The sequence below is a fragment of the Mustela nigripes genome, chromosome 3 (assembly GCF_022355385.1).
Source record: "Mustela nigripes isolate SB6536 chromosome 3, MUSNIG.SB6536, whole genome shotgun sequence".
NCBI classification, from domain to species: Eukaryota; Metazoa; Chordata; class Mammalia; order Carnivora; family Mustelidae; genus Mustela; species Mustela nigripes.
In genome coordinates this window covers 17,075,052-17,088,581 of record NC_081559.1, presented here as the reverse complement: position 1 = coordinate 17,088,581, position 13,530 = coordinate 17,075,052, and the positions used below count along the sequence as shown (strand labels likewise).

Here is a 13,530-nt window from a genome sequence, read left to right as displayed (position 1 = left end):
CCCCGCCCATAAACAGGGCACTGGGTTAGGTGAGTGGTTTCTGAGTTCTGCTCTGGGAGGTCCTCCAGGCCCCTCAGAGTGGTGGGTAGGATTGCAACGTGGGTGAGGGGTGGCGGGGGGGGGGGGGGGGGGGGGATGTCAATGCTCTGCACTTCCCCTCCTTTTTTTTTTTTTAATTTTTTATTTTTTATAAACATATATTTTTATCCCCAGGTCCCCTTCCTTTTTTCATGAGTTATTATGACCAGTGAGTTCTGAAGCCGGAGATTTAAAATGTTTGTATATCTTCAGATTCTATAGTCTCTGCGTCTCCTTCCAAATCTGAAATTCTAACAACTTTTACTTTTTAATTTTATTTTATTATTATTTTTAAAGAATTACTTATTTATTTGACAGACAGAGCTCACAAGTAGGCAGAGAGGCAGGCAGAGAGAGAGGGAGAGAGAGGGAAGCAGGCTTCCTGCGGAGCAGAGAGCCCGATGCAGGGCTTGATCCCAGGAGCCTGAGATCATGACCCCACCCGAAGGCAGAGGCTTAACCCACTGAGCCACCCAGGCGCCCCAACTTTTATTTTTTTGTTTTGAAAATAATAGCTTTGCTATGAAGTACAGATATGCCAAGCTAACTGTTTTGGATTCTTTTTTTAAAAAATCATACTTTTCCCTCCTTATGCTACCAGATTCTAGCTTTGTAAAATCTTGAAGATTAGGAAGATCCAAATTTTAACGAAGTCTGTTGAGTCCGGTAATTAGGGATTATCACATCGCGGAGGAAACTCTTCAAAAGCATATTCATGCACCCTAACGTGACAGTATTCTCAAAGTATGTTGTTGTTTTGTTAGCTTGGAAAAATTCCTTGTTCTGAAAGTCTTAACCGCTTCTGCTTTTGGTGTTGTTGATCTAAGTGGTGTTTCTGGATCCCGGTACTGGGGACGCTCGGGCTCTCCTGTCGCGCGGTGTCCAATGGGTTTTTCCTTAACTCTCCCCCCCACACCGCCCCCACCCCTCCCCCCGGACCCCACCTCTGGACCCTGCCAGCCCTTTCCCTTGCCGCCAGATCAGTGCCCCAGCTTCCCCCTCAGAGCCCTTTGGCTCTTTTTACTGAGTCTGCATCCCTCACTTTTTAAAAAGATTTTATTTATTTGACAGAGAGAGATCACAAGTAGGCAGAGAGGCAGAGAGAGAGGAGGAAGCAGGCTCCCCGCTGAGCAGAGAGCCCAATGGGGGGCTCCATCCCAGGACCCTGAGATCATGACCGGAGCTGAAGGCAGAGGCCCAACCCACTGAGCCACCCAGGCGCCCTGCATCCCTCTCTTCCATCATCTTTCCCAGGAGACTCTGCACCCGCCGCGGTGCGGGATGGGCTGCCCCTGACCCGGGGGGGGGGGGGGGGGCAGGTTCTCTCCACGTGGGGCCCACGATCGTCCCGGAACGCGAGACCCGAGTGCGGAGACGCTCTTTGCCTCCTGGTCTTCCCAGGAAGTCGCCCTGTGAGTTTCTTGAGTTTCTCGTAGCTTCCTGGCTGCGCAGGAGGTGAGAGGGCGGGTCCCCCCTCCTCAGCTGCGGGCTGTGGCACCGGCTGCCCAGCAAAAGGACGTCCTGCCTCTTGGAGGTTCTCGCGCCTTCTGTCTCAGGCCTGGCCTGCGGGACAGAGGACACCGGGAGTGGGGGGTGGCGGGGGCTGGCGCCCGGGCTCGTTTTCGCATCTGTATAAATTAACCAACGAAATCTAACGGGGCCGCTGCTTGCTCTACTGACCGCCTCTGCCGCCCTTACTGGACACACGGAGCTACATCTGTGGACACCTTGTATCTCTCCTTGCTTAGTCGCTCAGTTCGTCCCCAGATATGCTGCAGAAGAATTTTTTAAAAAGCAGGAAGGTGCCATAGCACAAACTAGATTGGAGAGTGTTTTTGTTTGTTTGTTTGTTTGTTTGTTTGTATTTTTGTTTTTGTTTTTTTGGTTTTTTTCCCCTGCTTGCATTTTAAAGACATCTCCTCTGCTGTGGCAATTCCATCTGTCGGAATAGCAACACACGCATGATCTCTAAACAGTGTTTCCCTTGGAGCAAATTTATAATCCATTCACTGGTGGGCCTTGGGAAGATGTTTGGATTAGTTTTAGTGCCATTAAGAATGTTTGTTGGCGTAATAGCCTTAAAGCCTAAGTTCATCAATTATTCAAGGACTAATTATCTGTTCTGTTTATTATCTGATCCGAGCTCCTGAGGTCTCCCTGCTCTTGGTCCAGCGACCGGTCCCACAGACCTTTCTAGCTGTATGAGCAGGTGTGCACAGCGCGGTGTGGGTAGGGGAAGCAAGCAGCTGCAGGAGGTTCTGATAGGTCACGAGTTGTAATTGAAGAATTTAAGGGAGGAGGCTATTTAAAAAAAAAGATTTTATTTATGTATTCATTTAGAGAGCATGTGAGTGGGGGAGGGGCAGAGGGAGAAGGAGGGAGAGAATCTCCAACAGGCTCTGCGCTAAGCGTGGGCTCCACCTGATGACCCTGAGATCGTGACCTGAGCCAAAACCAAGAGTCCATTGTTCAACTGACTGAGCCACCCAGGCATCCCTGGAGGAAGATTTTTAAGGGGGCTGTGGGCATTAGTTATTAGTCATCGCAATGCTGCTCCTGATATTCTTTTTCTCATAGCCTGTGCACAATATTCCTTTTTTTTTTAAAAAAAAGATTGTATTTATTTATTTGAGAGAGAGAGAGCATGAGTAGGGTAAGGGAGGGTAGGGCAGAGGGAGAGGGAGAAGCAGACTCCCTGCTGAGCGGGGAGCCTGACACAGGGTTGGATCCCAGGATGCTGGGATCATGACCTGAGCCAAAGGCAGACACTTAACAGACTGAGCCCAGGAGCCCCTGTGAACAATATTCTTGAAGACTCCTTTTGAAGTGTAGAATATCAGAAGTGGAAGGGTAATTTAGACGAACACCTTAATATAAGAACCACTCTTCACTACACTTAAAAGATGTCTTCCGCTTTCACCCCCTCAGGTAAACTCTTCTATTGTGCAACTCTAGTAAGACAGTTCTGGACGTAGTTAAACCCTAAACATTCCAGCCATTGGGGTGTCCTCTGTACTTGGGGGACACACCTATCAAGTTTTCATTCTCTTCTTCACAATAAACATAGAGGTTCTGCCACTGACCTCTTTAGGGACCTTGTTTAGCAAATGTCCTAACTTCCTTGGCCTTCTATTTCCTTCTCTATGAAAGAAAGAAGTAGAATGATAGTACTTTAAAGTAGCTTCCATTTCAGAAAGTCTAGGATATTCTTATTTAAGTAGTGAAAGTCAGTATTTTCATTTATTGATTCCTAGTTATTCTTTTTTTTTTATTAAAGATTTTACTTATTTATTTGACAGGCAGAGATCACAAGTAGGCAGAGAGGCAGGCAGAGAGGGGAGGAAGCAGGCTCCCCGCTGAGCAGAGAGCCCGATGCGGGGCTCGATGCCAGGTCCCTGGGATCATGACCTGAGCCAAAGGCAGAGGCTTTAGCCCACTGAGCCACCCAGGCACCCCGATTCCTAGTTATTCTTAAAAATGGAATCATAAATAGTAGGTCTCAAACATGACTCGTAGTCACTAAATTCAAGCATACTCTTAATGTTGCCTAGCAAACAAGTATTCCCTTTATGCTTCTCCCTTTCCTAAGAGGACAGGTTCATACTTTCCCCTCTGTCCTTCAACCCTACCTCATACCTCATACCTCACCGTGAGCAGATATCCTTGCTTCCTGTTTCACTAACAAAACTAAAGCAGTTAAAGACAAGTCCTACATGCTCTTATGACACTTCTATTCATTAGCAGATGTCTCTGATTTCATTTACTCCCCTTCTTCTTGGTACCGTAGGTGATGTGTCTGTGCTCCTAGCAAAGACCCCCCCCCCCTCCCTTGGACTTGGATCCCATTCACCCAGAGACATGGCCCCAGGAACTTTTCCTTCACTTCCCTATTGTTTCCTTATCTACTGGATCCTTTTCCACATATATACAAACAGGTGTATGTTTCACATCTTAAAAGAAAAAAACAAAACAAAACAAGAGCCTCTGTTGCCTCCTTATTTCTAGTTATTATTCTATTTTCCTTGGAGCAGAATCGTATGTGCTTGCAATCTCCAGTTTCTCTTCTCGCATTCCCTCTCAAACCTACTCCTGTGAGACCCTCACCACTGACTCCTGTCCCCACGGGCCAAAGAATTGTCCTTTCAAGGTCATTTACACCTCTGTGTTGCTAAGTTAGCTCCTGCTCCTCACTCTACTTAGCCTAGCAGTAGCACTAGACATGGGGGACCATACCTGCCATCTTAAAACCCTTCTTATATTTGTCTCTTCTTACATGTAGGATGCTAGATACTCTTGGGCTTTTTACCTCATTGATGCTTCTTAGTCTCTCTCTGGACCCTCTTCTTCTCTCTGCTCCTGTAACACGGGGTGCTCCGGAACCCAAACCTTGTAGCTCTTTTCTCCACACTCATATTTGATGACTTCTCCAATCTCTTGGCTTTAAGTTCCATCTATTTGATAGCTCCTGATTTATATCTGGTAAAAAAAAAAAAAATAAATAAAAAACCCAAAACCAACCAAACAAACAAACAAAAAACCAAGACAACAGGCCCCAAATGGAGTTGCTTATGCTAAGCCCACATCACCAAAGTGGGATTTAACTTAATTACAGTTTTGGTTCTCCCAGAAATAGCATCTTAAACCAGTTAGGAGTTGCCTGGTCACCACTGGTTAAGTCATCTGCCTGCTAGGTCCCTTCTCTTCCATCCAAGGAAAGTAACCTTCCAATAACCAATTCACTGTGTTGCCTAGTATAACTTCCTTTTTCCTGCCTCCTTCTGCCTATAAAATCTTTCATGTTGTACAGCTCCTTGGAACTCCTTTCTGCCTGCTAGACTGAATGCTGCCCAATTCATGAGTCACTGAATAAAGCCAGTAAGATCTTTAAGACTTACTTGGTTGGATTTCGCTTTTTAACGTCTCTATCCAGTACCTTTCTTCTGATTTCCAGACATATATACCTGTGTTTTTGACATCTGCCTTTGATTGTCCAAGAGGTTTTCAAGTTCAGTGTTCAAAACTGAACTTTTGGTGTCTACCCATTGGAACCCTCTACAGTCAACCGCATTGTCTCATTATTTCCACCTAACGCCTTGGTACGATCCTTACTCCTCTCTTTCTCTCATCCCCTACATCTGGTTCATGGGCACATCCTGGGGGCTCCACTCTCACAATACACTCTGGCCACCAGTGGTTCGTCTGATTCGCCACCTCCACTGGTTACCACACTGGTCCAAGCCACTGTCAACTCTTGCTTGGATTATTTCAGTGGCTGCCTGGTCACCCAGATTTTGTCCTTGTCCCACTTTAGTCTGTTGTCAACAAAGCAACCAGAGTGATTCTATTAAGACCCTAAGTGGGATCACATAAGTCCTCTGCTCAGAAACCTGTGTGGCTGCCTGTCTTAGGCTGATGTGAGGCTCGGCTGGTGGGGCCTACACCCTGACCTTGGACACTCCCTCGACGCCCTCCACCGTGGCTGTGCTGAGTTCTCTGGTACTTCTAGAATGTGGGCCATACTCCTGCCTTAGGGCTTTGTACTAAATCTCTTTTGATTTGGAGCTCTTATCCCACAGGTACCTAGATATAGATCATCCCCTTACAGACTTCAGGTCTTTACTAAATTGGCACCTTCTTGTGAGGTTTTCCCAGACAGTCTTACCTAAAATTTCAATCTCCCCCAATACTTGCTACTTTTTCCCTACCTAGATTTTTTTTTCTTGTTACCACTTGTCACGACTAATATACAATGTGTTTTACTAATTTATTTTTTAACATCTGCCTCCTTCGTGGAAATGTAAGTTCCAGAGAGTGGGGATTTTTCTCTGTCTTGTGCCTACAGCTGCACCTAAAACAGTGTCTGGCATATGACAAGTATTCATTCGTTGAGGGAATCAAGGAATGATTTGTCATTGCTCCCTATCTGCTATGAAGACTAGTTATAATTTCTATTTATTTATGCAGAACATTCTTTAACAGTATTATACAAGTACCACATGCTCACATAGAAGAATTAGAAAATGTGGTTAAGAAAAAAGACAAAAACATCTGTAATGCCTTCATTTGTAAATAACCTCCGTGACATTTTAGTGTGTATTCTTCTGGACTTTTCTCACTGTAAGACTATACTTATAGATTTTTAAAAAATAGGGTTCTACTATACGTATGGTTTTCTAGCCTGCCTTTTAGTTGTTTAACATATGGCAGAAGTCTTCCAGTGTCCATAAATCTACATCTCCATTATCATTTTTAAATAGCTGCATAATAATTCATTGCGTGGGTGTACAACAGTTTAGTTAACTAATCCTCTTTCTGGACAATTACCCTACACATATAGGTCTCGGGTTGATGTAGAGGTGTTGGCAGATTTGAACAACAAGAGATCTAGGAGCAGTATGCCTAAACAGCTGTCTTCAATTACTTAAAGAATAAGGATGACAAGTGGTTTGCTTAGTTCCGGAACTAGGACTTGGATTAGTGGATTAACTTGATTTATTTTTTATTTAATTTTTATTTCATGGGTGAACTTTAAATGAAGGTAAACTTCAGCTTGACAGAAATGACTTTGTAAGACTTCTCAAAAATGGAAAAGGCTGTCTTCTTGAGGTAGTAAGCCTTTTGTGGAAGTTTTCAGGGAGAGGCTGGCTGCCCTTGTTTCTCAAATAATTCCTGCTTGGAATGGAGCTGGGAGTCAACAGCCCTCCGGTTCTGTGACTTCCATAAGCAGAATCTGCAGAAGAGACAAGAGTGAGCCTCTCAGGCTGGTTTGATGAGGGCTCAAGGCTGTGACTTCAGGCCTCCTCCTGTCTCTAGGTGAAGACAGGAAAAATCAAGTTCCCAAATTTCTCTTGGCTGTGTGTAGCCTGGGAACTAAGAGTGAGAAACCAGTAGGGGTTAAGTGTTTAGAAGAGTTTTTCTTCTTCTTGGAATTCTGTTATGTCCTGCTAACCTCAGTTTCCATTTAGAGATTATTCATTTGTTCTAGAGAGTGGGGGTGGGGAGGGGCAGAGGGAGAAGGAGAGAGAATCTCAAATAGGCTCCCTACTGAGCACAGAGCCACACACGGGGCTCTATCTCATGACCCTGAGATCACGACCTGAGCCCAAAGGGAGAGTTGGCTGCTCAACCAGCTTAGCCACCCAGGTACCTTGCCTCACCTTCCATTTTAATCTTTTTAAATTTTTACATTATTCTTTAAATATATATATATTTTTCCTTTCCCTCTTTGACTTCGTTTTCGATACTATATGCAAGCCACGGGGTTGGTAAGTTTGGCTGTGGCCGAAGTGTCTGGGGTCCGGGATGGGTGGTGAGGGGTCAGAGACAAGCGTGCGACGGAGGGGCCCTGGGGCCTCTTACAGGCTCTGCCGCTCGCCCATGGGAAGGCTGCTCCTTGCAAATGCCCTCCTCTGTCTCTTGCCATCATGACCCTTCCTGTTCTTGGTAAGGAGACCTCAAAAGTCTAGACATTTCTTGTCTCCACTTCTCAGTCTGTAGGACCCCTTAGCAGACCTCACACTAGAAAACAAAGGAGTAGGGTGAGGATAATTTCCCCTAGCTTGTTGTGTGCCTGTCTAGGCATTCCCGAGCACGTTGAGGAAGGCCCTAGAGCTGGCTGTCCTACATAGCAGCCCCAGGTCACACGGGCTACGGAGCCCCCAAAACATGCCCAGCAGGAACTGAGATGTCCTGGGAGTCTAAAATACAGACCGAAGGGGTGCCTGGGTGGCTCAGTGGGTTAAAGCCTCTGTCTTCAGCTCAGGTCATGATCCCAGGGTCCTGGGATCGAGCCCCACATCAGGCTCTCTGCTCAGCAGGGAGCCTGCTCCCCACCCCCCTGCCGCCGCCTGCCTCTCTGCCTACTTGTGATCTCTGTCTATCAAATAAATAAATAAAATCTTAAAAATAAAAAAAAGGCTGAAATTATTTATTTATTTATTTGACAGACAGAGATCACAAGCAGGCATAGAGGCAGAAGCAGGCTCCCCACAGAGCAGAGAGCCCAATGTGGGGCTTGATCTTGGGACCCTGAGATCACGACCTGAGCTGAAGGCAGAGGTTAAGCCACTGAGCCACCACTGAGCCACCCAGGCACCCCATAAAATACAGACTGAATTTAAATGCTTAGTAGGAACAAAAGAATGTCGAACATCTCATAAATAAATTCCCCTCTTAGTTACACATGGAAACAGTATTTTGAATTTTTGGCTTAAATAAAAATGCACTGTTAAAATTAATTTTCTCTATTTCTTTTGGCTTTTTAAATGTAGTTACCCGAGAATTTAAAATCATGTATGTGGCTTGCATTTTTGCAGCAGCCAACACTTCTACTGAACAGAGCCGCCCTAGAATTTGCTTGAAGGGTGGTCCCAGTCCCAGTAGCATCAGCATTTCCTGAGAGCTTCTTAGAAATGCAGAATCTCAGGGGCGCCAGGGTGGCTTAGGCAGTGAAGCCTCTGCCTTCAGCTCAGGTCACCATCTCAGGGTCCTGGGATTGAGCCCTGCATCGGGCTCTGGGCTCTGTCGGGCTCCTTGCTAAGCAGGGAGCCTGCTTCCTCCCTCTCCTCCCTGCTTGTGGGTGCTCTCGCTATCTGTCATTATCCGTCTCTCTCTCAAATAAATAAATAAAATCTTAAAAAAACAAAAGAAAACAGTTAAAGAGATGCAGAATCTCAGCGTTCTCCCCAGACCTAATGAGTAAGACTCTGTTTTATTCAGGTCCGCGGGTGATTCAGATGCATGTGCTAGCCTGAGAAGCACGGCGCGCCCCGGGGGGTTCCTGTAGGCTTAGTGGTCCTCTCTGCTACCAGGAACGCATCGAGCCCTGCAATGTGGCTACTAACCACCAAAAAAGGCTTTGTGAATGTTGCTACCCAGATCTTGTTGTCTTTTTCTTTCTTTCTTCCTTTTTTTTTTTTTTTCAGTCCCCCAGCATGGATTGGTTGGGTTGAGTTGGACTCTGCAGTGAGGCTGTCTGTCCTCTGATAACATGTACATGGTGGGTTGGGGGGTGGGCTGGGGTAAAGCAGGTGCTTCAGAGTCAAGGAGGGAGGCATCCGAGATCCTTGTTTGGTCTCGAGGTAATGGTTAACCTACCATGGAGGAAGAAGCAGTTGAGACCGTGGACTTTAGTTTCTGGTTCTTTTTCTACAAACTTCCGTGGCCTTGGTTTAATTATCCTCTCGTCTTGGAGTACTGCAAACATTGACAGTAGGCGGGGCCCTTTCATATCCAAGTCTCATGAATGAGGGGGTTGAGCCCAGAAGGACAAGGTCTGTGCTCTTCCTGGTGGCCTTGTTTTCTGCCTGTCTCTGAATGAGTCCGACAAGTCATTTAGCTTCGTGGGAAGTCTGTGAGATCGCCCACCGATCAATTATGGGTTAGGGTTTTGAAAATCGTAATGAATGAATGACTGAAGTTGATTTTTTTTAAACAGCTTTATTGAATGTCTCAGTGGGTTTGGGATTCCATCACAAAGTACCCCAGACTGGGTGGCTTATAAACATCAGAAGTTTATTTCTCACAGTTCCGGAGGCTGGGAACCCCAGACAAGGGTACCGGCAGGGTCAGAGTTCCGGGAAAGGCTCTCTTGCAGAAGCAGAGGGAAGCAAGTTCTCTCTTCCCTCTCCTTAGGGCACTGATCCCATTCATGAACACATCGCCCCCCCCGGCCTCATGTAACCCTTATTCCCTCCCAAAGCCCACATGGAGGGAGTAGGAGTCCAACCTGTGAATTTGGGGCAAACACCAACATTCAGTCCATGAGATTGAGACACACTATACATGCCATAAAATTCACGCGTTTTAAGCGTATGTTCTTTTGTTTTTTAATTTTTAATTTTTTATAAACATATATTTTTATCCCCAGGGGTACAGGTCTGTGAATCACCAGGTCTACACACGTCTTAAGTGTATGTTCTGAGTAGGATTTTCATTATAACGAAGAAGAAAAGTAATGACACTTTCCTGAGTCCACCTTCATTACAAATTCAATCATACAAAATTGCGGACATTTAACTGTTTTTGTCCTATAACGTGACTCAAACTTACCTCTGAAATGCTGTTTGTCAAAATTCTTTCAGAACGAGAGAATATTTTCCCAGAGAAATTTTCAGCTACTGTGATGTTATTTCATCTTTTAAATCTCTCTTCACAGTAAATTGCAGTAGAAGCTATTTTACACAAATCTAGAGTTGATATTTCTATTTTTTTACAAATAACTCTTTTCATACTATAATTCATTTTATACTTGGAAAATGGATTTTTTCATCCAATAAGCAAATCTAATCAACTTTTTCTGATAAAGATTTTTTTTTAATATTCAGAAAAAAGAATTAAGAGACCTGAGGGAGAACTAAAATGGATATTTTGCTGTGTGTAGAAATTATCATTTTCATAAAGAAAATAAATATATGTGCAATAAAAATCAGAGATGTAATAGAGAAATGACTAACCAGCACACAGTAGGTAACAGACCCAGGCTGGCTCAAGCCCAGTGAGCTCCTCAGGTTGAAAATGAAATGTGAATATTAACACTCTATTTTATCTTTTATTTTTTTTTTAAAGACTTTATTTATTTGACAGGCAGTGATCACAAGTAGAGGCAGGTAGAGAGAGAGGAAGGGAAGCAGGATCCCCACTGAGCAGAGAGCCTGATGTGGGGCTCAATCCCAGGACCCTGGGATCATGACCTGAGCTGAAGGCAGAGGCTTTAACCTACTGAGCCACTCAGGCGCCCCTCTATTTTACCTTCTACTCTCACTTTCCTCATAACATAATTGAGAAAACCTGTTTGAGGGATGCAAATACCCATTTCATTTCTATGTGTCTGTGTATATTCTTTTTTTGGTTAGAAAGAAGTGTCTTATTCCAACCTTCAGGACTTTTTTTTTTCCTTTCTCTTTTTCTTTCTTGAAGTATTTTAATATTTTAAAATTATTTTTGCCTTTTAACCAAAATGGTTTAAAGTGTCAGGTATTTCAAGAAAGCTTATGAAAAAAGAGCTGACCTCGCTGCCTCCCCCATGTTCTCTTTCCAGACACAAACTTTATCAGGTCGTCCATTTTACAGGTGAGAAAATAGAGGCTTGGAGAGGTCCACTGACGCATGGAAGTTCCTGTGGGTAGAAAGTGATGAAACCATGGTAAGAACTCAGATGTGTTTGACCCCAGAGCTGGAGCCCTGAATGATGATGCTTCTCAGCTACAGAATGTGTGGGACTCCATGGTTTCTGACAGGACTTTTTGGGAGGTGTCTTTCTCGCACACATAAGCCATCAATCAGGCAGAGGGAAAGGGAGACATACAAGGTCAGTGAAATCGAGCCTCCCATGACTCCAGGCGGCTGAGGTCTGCCATCGATTCCAGAAGTGCCAGGAGGAACCGGGCTCCCCGCTGTGGATGTCCCTGTCCCTCTCTGCTGGGGAGTCCGTGCTTGGCTCTCCCCCGCCACCCGATGCTCATTCCTTTCTGCGGCCTCAGTACTGCCCAGTTTGGGCAGGTTTGCAGGCGGCACCCGGTACCCAAGGCAGCTGCCCAGACAGGCACACCACGAAGGCATCCAAAAAGTCACCTGAATGAATTTTTGGCAGCAGCATGCAGTGTAGAGGAGGGAAAAGCTTTTAAAATGGGGGTCCGGTAGAAACAAGTCTTTACCAAAGTGGGAAGAAGGAATCGTCCCCACCCTTGAGATCCCGGGGGACAGCCTGACACTGTGCGCCTGGCCTCCGTGGGGAGCTCGCGAGCACCGGGCTGCCCACTGCCCCTGCTTCTGTCGGTGGTCCGGCCCGACCTCTTCCCTCCCAGGGCCGCGCTGGATGGAGTGTCGCCTTCCTTTTTCACACAGCTCAGCGCTGGGGGCAGGATCCCTCGTAAAAGAGGAGGAAACCTGTAGAGGGAAGGCAGGTGGCTTGCCCGGAGGACACTTGGCAGATGTTTAGTCCTCACTTTTCACAAATACCAAAGGATAATTCATTGACCCTTTTATTTCCCATGAATCAGCCCCCCTACCACCCGGATGTTTAGCAAAGAGATGTGCTCTGTGGTTTTTGTGAGTCTGCCCCAAGAAGCCCTCTGAGCTTCATTTCCACTGAAATCACGAACGGTGTGTGTGATGATGGTAAAGCCTTGACAGGGACGAAGCTTTCTTTGGCTACTCGCACCCCATAGGGTTCGACCCGCTGTGCCTTCAGCCTTAATGGCTTTATGCCATTCCCTCCCCCTCCCCACTTCCTTCCCCCTCCCCCCTTCCCTCCCCCTCCCCCTTCCCTCCCCCTCCCCCTTCCCTCCCCCTCCCCCCTCTCTCCCTTCCTTTCCGTCTTCCTTCCTTCCTTCCTTCTTTCATTTTTCCCGGCTATTTAATCAAGCTACTTGCCCTGTACTCATTCCTGAGAATTCCCCATTGTCATGACATTGTTTATGTCCAGTTTTTTCTGCATTCAACCGTAAAGATGTTTCTTCCCGAGAAACTGAACGTTTCTGCTAAATGCACTTGATCCCATAGGAGAATTGGGTTCATAAAATGGATTTATTGCAGACTTTATGTATAAATCACAGACATCAATGAAGTTTTTTATTCCGTGTTCTTGCCTTACGTCATGAAGCATAGGAAGTCTTTTAGGACCTGCAGTCAGACATGCGGAAACAAACCACTCCTTGAACTAGTCTGCGGTTTTCAAGCGCGTGTTGTTCGAGGAGCCACATCTTCTCATCTACAAGGTCAAGAGCCGTGTGAGCTGGGAACTGGTTCAGATGACGATGATCATCTTTGGACTCTGATTTCCTGCCGGCAAAAATTCCCTTTCAGAAACTGGATTATCATGGTGGCCAGCCACTGCAAGAAAGAAGCTTCTGCACATTGTCTGTAATGCGTAGCTGCTGCAGGGACCCACGGACGGCGGGAACAGCCAGTCAGGTCCCACCTCAGACCCGTGCTCCTTGAGGATGTTGTTCTGATTATTCGTGGAAAGAAATCGTGGCCGAAAGGGAAGGCAGCGGGTGAAGAGCCCAGGATTCGGTTTCTCTTTTCAGGTTTATTTTGGGCAGGTTGCTGTTTTTCTTAAATTGGTAGTACATTTTCATTTTAGTATTTGAAACTGCTATTGAATACTAACCCCCTTAGAATTAAAAAAAAAAAAAAAAGAGTCACTTATTTAGTTTAGAGAGAGAGTGTGTGTCAGCCGGAGGGGGGGGGTGGTGTCACAGAAGGACCAGCACACTGGGGGCTGAGTGCCCAGCCAGCAACGGGGCTCGAACCCACAACCCGTGAGATCATGACCTGAGCAGAAACCATGAGTCAGACGCCCAAATGACTCTGTCACCCAGGCGTCGTTCCTCCCCAGCCCCCCATCCCCACAATCTGATAGCCGTCCTGTTGTGGTGACTCCAGGTTTGTTCTTTTCCGGCTTTCTGGTCCCTCTCCACGCCCAAGTTTTAGTATTTTCATTCTTGCCCC

At 45.9% G+C, this 13,530-nt stretch overlaps 1 pseudogene; it reads right to left on the bottom strand.

Moving 5' to 3' along the window:
- Positions 1–12,514: 12,514 nt before the first annotated feature.
- On the bottom strand, positions 12,515–12,934 carry LOC132014434 (trafficking protein particle complex subunit 2-like; annotated as a pseudogene).
- Positions 12,935–13,530: the final 596 nt, after the last annotated feature.